This window comes from Leptonychotes weddellii, chromosome 14, assembly GCF_054177405.1.
Source record: "Leptonychotes weddellii isolate Sample4059 chromosome 14, ASM5417740v2, whole genome shotgun sequence".
Taxonomy (NCBI): domain Eukaryota; kingdom Metazoa; phylum Chordata; class Mammalia; order Carnivora; family Phocidae; genus Leptonychotes; species Leptonychotes weddellii.
The window spans coordinates 42,445,722-42,452,315 of NC_138382.1; the positions used below are offsets into that span (position 1 = coordinate 42,445,722).

At 38.5% G+C, this 6,594-nt stretch overlaps 1 protein-coding gene and 1 long non-coding RNA gene across 3 annotated transcripts in view; one reads left to right on the forward strand and one right to left on the reverse strand.

Moving 5' to 3' along the window:
- Positions 1-6,594, reverse strand: part of LOC115942269 (uncharacterized) — a 28,881-nt gene that overhangs the window by 7,117 nt on the left and 15,170 nt on the right. The gene's annotated exons all lie outside the window — the stretch shown is intronic.
- Positions 45-6,594, forward strand: part of LOC145717034 (uncharacterized) — a 13,479-nt gene continuing 6,929 nt past the window's right edge. Inside the window, exon 1 of the long non-coding RNA XR_014140014.1 lies at positions 45-741. This is a non-coding gene — a long non-coding RNA (uncharacterized LOC145717034). The remainder of the gene's footprint in view (positions 742-6,594) is intronic.

A 6,594-nucleotide genomic window follows, 5' to 3' on the forward strand; every position in this document is an offset into this window, starting at 1 on the left:
GAAGGCAGACGCTTAACGACTGAGCCACCCAGGCGCCCCAGGATCCTCTTTTCATTATCTTTATTTTGTATGTTACTTCTCTAAAACTATAAAGTAATTATTATTTTTATACCAGGACTCATTAACATAGGTCAGTAAAAGAAAAAAAAATGATTTATGACAGAAACAAGTAAAAGGGATAAAATAATAATAAATAGTATATTCTATTAATACTTTATTGAGCACCGAGTATGTGCAAGTTTGGTATCAGCTCATTAACTATTTTCTCAATCTTCATTGTGATTCTGTGAGCATGGGTGTCATCATCACTAAGATATATGAGGCTCAAGAAAAAGTAAATATTTTATTGTTGCAGAGCTAGTAACTGAATCCAGGTGTGCCCAAACACAAAAGCCAAGACTCTTCTCACTATACTAAACCTCATAGAGAGAGAGCCATGGGTAGGGTAGGGGGGTGAGTTGGGGAAAGTGGAAAAGAAAAAACCAAACAAAAGGTAACATTTCTCTGTGAGAGACTCTTTTTTTGTTTGTCTTTGCTTTACCATTATTCTTTAACCAATATAGAATCCTAGAAGAGACAGACTTCCGGAATGGCAGAACAAGAAACTTCATGAACTCACCGTCCCATTAAAATAATAATAATACTGGCAAAACAACCCAAAGTGACCGTTTCAAAACTCTGAAAATTAACCAAAGCCACAGAACAAACTGAAAATTACCTAAGAGAAGCTCCTGAACCTCGGTAAGACAGTGGGGTCTGTACCGTCTTAGCTTCAGGCTTTTCCCACCCTCCACTCCTCACCCCCCAGCTTACTGGCATAGCGGTAAAAAGTTGGCAGCCTGGTAGCCAACAGAGGACAGACTTCTCTTATAGCTACACAATCAGCATCATCCCCAGAGCACAGTCAATATTTTGTCTGAAGGAGCAGCTCCCTGGAAAGTCTCTATTCCCAAGGTGTTGTTGGTATTTGACGTGACTCAGAACTCAGCTCATGGGGGGAAAACCCCTATTCCCAGGGTGCTATTAAAACAATAGCAACTGGGTGGCAATATGGCAACTGCCTAAGGTTATGATTTCCCGTTGGACAAAGAGGAACCTGGTCAGGAATTTTTTTTTTTTTTAAATCTTGGAGACCTAGATGACCATAAAGAACTTTGAAGAGCTCTAACATATTCCTGGGGTTTAAAAGGTGGCCCAGGAAAGACCTGAGAAAAGAGAAGGCCTTATAACGCTGTTCTTGAGTTCCTGGCACAAGCAGGAAGTAAAAGCTAAGGCTATCGACAAACTGCGCTGTTTTAGGGCATGTCTTCTCACACAGAGCCCCCTGGCAAAGGGAGGAAGACATACAGACAAGGCACTGAAGAAAATTTTCTAAACAGTCATTGGCTGACCAGTAAGTTATGCTGACAGAGGGTGACCCCACTGAAGCCAGCCTTAAAAAATAAAAGCAAGAACTTAAAAAACAATGCTACTAGAGAACTTAGTGGCCATATACTGAAAGGAATACAGAACCTACAGAATTAGTCCAGTAAAGTCACTAAATAAGTAGGTAGCAACAAGGAAAACAACAAAAATCTAGCAACAACAAAATATATCTGACACCAGGGTTATCACAATATACTATTTAACCATACAGTTTTCAACAAAAAAATTATGAGTCATGTAAAGAAACAAAAAAGTATACCTTATAGGAAAAAAAAGAAAAAACGAGACAAGAGAAAATGTCACTGAGGAAGTCCAGATTTTGGACTTAGTAGGTGATAGGCAGACTTTGTAAATACGTTTAAAAAATTAAGGAAACCATGTTTAAAGAATGAAAGAAAATGGTGTCTAACCACATAAAGAACAGGAATAAAGAGAAATTTAAAAAATAAAAAAAATTAGAAGTTCTGGAGTTAAAAAGTATAAAAATTGATATGAACAATTCACTGTCAGGGCTCAACAACAGGTACACTAGATGGTTATTTGAATCCATATGAGAAGTAAAGAATATTGGCAAATATAACTCCATAGGAAAATATAAAAGAATAAATGTGTTTGTAATCCTTTTCTACTTTAACAATAGAGCAATAATTATAAAATTGTGTTGATAAGCTTATAATATATAATGTTGTCAACTGTATGGCAAAAATGGTATAAAAGAGGGTGTAGGAAACACACTGGGAATTTTTATATGTTATTGAAATGAAGGTAGTTTTAATCTGAACTAGATTGTTATAAATTAAGATGGTAACTGTAATCCTCAGGGCAAAAACTAAGACAATAACTAAAAACACATAGCCAAAGAAATTACATGGACATTTAAATGGTACACCAGAAAATATCTACTTAACACAAAACAAAGCAATAATTATAGAGAAAATAAAAAGACACAAGACATATAGAAAACAAATAGCAAAATGGATTATGTAAATCCTCTTGCTGGCCATTAGTTATTAAATGTAGATTTATTAAATACTCTAATCAAAAGACAGACTGGAAGAATTGGGAAAAATATACTTAACTGAATACTGTCTATAAGATAGACACTTTAGATTTTTTTTTTAAGTAATCTCTACACCCAATATGGGGCTCGAACTCATGACCCTGAGATCAAGAGTTGCATGCTTTACCAACTGAGCCATCCAGGCACCCCAAGATAGACTCTTTAGATTCAAAGAACAAACTGGTTGAAAATAAAAGAAAAAAGAAGTACTTTGTAAGTAAAAGATATTTGGAGTGGCTATACTAATATCAAAGTAGATTAAAAAAATTTTTTTAATTTAAATTTTAGTTAGTGAACATACAGTGCAATATTGGTTTCTGGAGTAGAATTCAGTGATTCATCCCTTACATACAACACCCAGTGCTCATCACAAAAAGTGCCCTCTTTAATACCCATCTAGCCCATCCCCCACCCACTGCCCTCCAACAACCCTCAGTTTGTTCTCTATCATTAAGAGTCTTATAGTTTGTTTCCCTCTCTCCTTTTTCTCTTTTCCCCCTTACCATATGTTCATCTGTTTTTTTTCTTAAATTCCACATGAGTAAGATAATATGGTATTTGTCTTTCTCTGACTGACTTATTTTACTTAGCATAATATATTCTAGCTCCACTCACATCATGGCAAATGGCAAGATTTCATTTTTTTTTTTTGATGGGTAATATCCCATTGTATATATATACCCACATCTTTTTTTTTTGAAGATTTTATTTATTTATTTGACAGAGAGAGACACAGAGAGAGAGAGAGGGAACACAAGCAGGGGGAGTGGGAGAGGGAGAAGCAGGCCTCCTGCTGAGCAGGGAGCCCAATGTGGGGCTCGATCCCAGGACCCTGGGATCATGACCTGAGCCGAAGGCAGACGCTTAATGACTGAGCCACCCAGGCGCCCCTATACCCACATCTTCTTTATCCATACATCAGCTGATGGACTTTTGGGCTCTCTCCATAGTTTGGTTATTGTTGATAATACTACTATAAACATCGGAGTGCATGTACTCCTCGAATCTGTGTTTTTGTATTCTTTGGGTAAATACCTAGTAGTTCAATTTCTGGATGGTATGGTAGTTCTATCTTAAACTTTTTGAGGAACCTCCATACTACTCTCCAGAGTGGCTGCACCAGTTTGCATTCCCACAACAGTGCAAGAGGGTTTCCCTGTCTCTGCATCCTCACCAACACCTGTTGTTTCTTGTGTTAATTTTAGCCATTCTGACAGGTGTGAGGTAGTATCTCATCATGGTTTTGATTTGTGTTTCCCTGATAAGTGATGTTGAACATCTATTCATGTGTCTGTTGGCCATCTGGGTGTCTCTTTGGAAAGTGTCTATTCATTTCTTCAGCCCATTTCTTAACTGGATTACTTGTTTTTTGGGGTGTTGAGTTTGATAAGTTCTTCATATATTTTGGATACCAACCCTTTATCAGATAGGTCATTTGCAAGTATCTTCTCAGCCCATTCTGTAGGCTGAGCTCTGTTAGTTTTGTGGGTTTTTTCCTTTGCTGTGCAAAACCTTTTTATCTCGATGAAGTCCCAATAGTTCATTTTTTGCTTTTGTTCCCTTGCCTGAGGAGACATATCTAGTAAAAAGTTGCTACAGCCAAGGTCAAAAGAGTTTCTGCCTGTGTTCTCCTCCAGGATTTTGATGGTTTCCTGTCTCGCATTTGGGTCTTTCATTTATTTTGAGTTTACTTTTGTGTATAAGAAAGTGGTCCAGTTTCATTCTTCTGCATGTTGCTGTCCAGTTTTCCCAAAACCGCTTATTTAAAAGACTATCTTTTTGCCATTGGATATTCTTTCCTGCTTTGTTGAAGATTAGTTAACCATACAGTTATGGGCCCGTTTCTGGGTTCTCTATTCTGTTCCACTGATCTATGTATCTGTTTTTGTGCCAGTGCCATACTGTCTTGATCACTACAGTTTTGTAATGTAGCTTGAAATCCAGAATCATGGTGCCTCCAGTTTTGTTTTTCTTTTTCAGAATTGCTTTGGCTATTCAGGGTTTTTTTTTCTGGTTCCATACACATTTTAGGATTGCTTGTTCTAGCTCTATGAAAAATGCTGTTGGTATTTTGATGGGGATTGCATTATATGTGTAGATTGCTTTGGGTACTATAGACATTTTAACAATGTTTGTTCTTCCAATCCATGAGCATGGAATGCTTTTCCATTTCTTTGTGTCCTCTTCAATTTCTTTTATAAGTGTTCTATAGTTTTCAGCATACAGATCTTTTACCTCTTTAGTTAGGTTTATTTCCAGGTATCTTATTCTTTTTGAGACAAAATAGGTTTTTAAACAAAAGTTGTTACTAGAGACAAAGACATAATAAGAGAGACATTCCATCAGGGAGACATAATAATCATAAACAAATATGCCTATAATAACAGAGCACCAAAATACAGAAAGCAAAAGCTGACAGAACTCAAGTAAGAAATAACAATTCAACATTAAGAATGGAGATCTCAAGTTTCTCTCTCCTCCAGCCATCCAAGATGCCAAAAGGGAAGAAGGTGGCCCTGGCCCCTGCTACTGTGAAGAAGCAGGACGCCAAGAAGGTGGTCAGTGCCTGTTTGAAAAAAGTCCCAAGAATTCTGGCATCAGACAGGAGATCCAGCCCAAAAGGGACCTCACCCACTTGTCAAGTGGCCCCACTACCTTCAGCTGCAGTGGCAAAGGGCTACTCTGTATAAATGTTTAAAAGTGTCTCCTGCAATTAATCAGTTCACCCAGGCCTTGGACCACCAAACAGCTACTCAACTGCTTAAGCTGGCCCACAGACCAGAGACAAAGCAAGAGAAGCAGCAGAAATTGTTGGCCCAGGCTGAGAAGAACGCTTCCACCAAGGGGATGTTCGATCAGCTCGTAGTGATCCCACATGATGTGGGTCCAGTTGAGCTGGGTGTCTCCCTGACTGTCCTATGTTGTAAGATGGGGATTCTCTACTGCACTAACAAGGAGAAGGCCAGGCTGGGGCATCTGGTCCACAGGAAGACCTGTACCATTGTCACCTTCACATAGGTTAACTTGGAGGACAAAGGAGCCCTGGCTAAGCTGGTGGAAGGCATCAGAACCAATTACAGTGACAAATATGATGAGATCTACTGCTCTGGGGAGGCAACACTGTGGGTCCAAAGTTGGTGGCTCACAATGCCAAGTTGGAAAAGGCAAAGGCTAAAGAACTGGCCACCAAACTGGGTTAAGTGCACACTGTTGAATTATCTGTACATAAAATAAAAAGTTCTCTTTGAGCCAGTGTCAAGGAAAAAAAAAAGAGAGAGACTCCAATACTCTATTTCAATAATGGAAACAAGTCAGATGGTGAAGAAAATAGATATTTCAACAACACTATGAATCAACTATCCCTAGTGGATATCTATAGAACACTCCATGCAACAACAGAATATATATTCTTCTCAAGCACACATGGAACATTTTCCAGAACAGACCTTGTGTTAGGCCAAAAAATCCTCAATAAGTTTAAAAGGATTTAAATCACACAAAGTATGTTCTCTGACCACAATGGTATTATATTACAAGCCAACAATAGGAAATTTGGGAAATTCAAAAAAATATGGTAATTAAATTAAACGACAGGGCAAAGAAGAAATCACAAAGGAGAGTTAAAAATTGAGACGCGGGCGCCTGGGTGGCTCAGTTGGTTGGGTGACTGCCTTCGGCTCAGGTCATGATCCTGGAGTCCCGGGATCGAGTCCCATATCGGGCTCCTTGCTTAGCGGGGGGTCTGCTTCTCCCTCTGATACTCTCCCCTCTCATGTGCTCTCTCTCTCTCTAATAAATAAAATCTTTAAAAAAAAAAATTGAGACGCATATAAATGGAAACACAACATACCAAACCTTTTGGGATACAGCTAAAGCAGTGATTAGAGAATAATTACTATTGCAAATGGCTTTGCGTAAAAGATCTCAAATAAATAACTTTGCCTTCCATCTTAAACTATAATTTCAGGGGTGGAGCAAGATGGCAGAGGAGTAGGAGACCTGGATTTCGTCTGGTCTCAGGAATTCAGCTGGATAGGGATCAAACCATTCTGAACACCTACAAACTCAACAGGAGATCGAAGAAAAGAATAGCAACAACTCTCTGAACA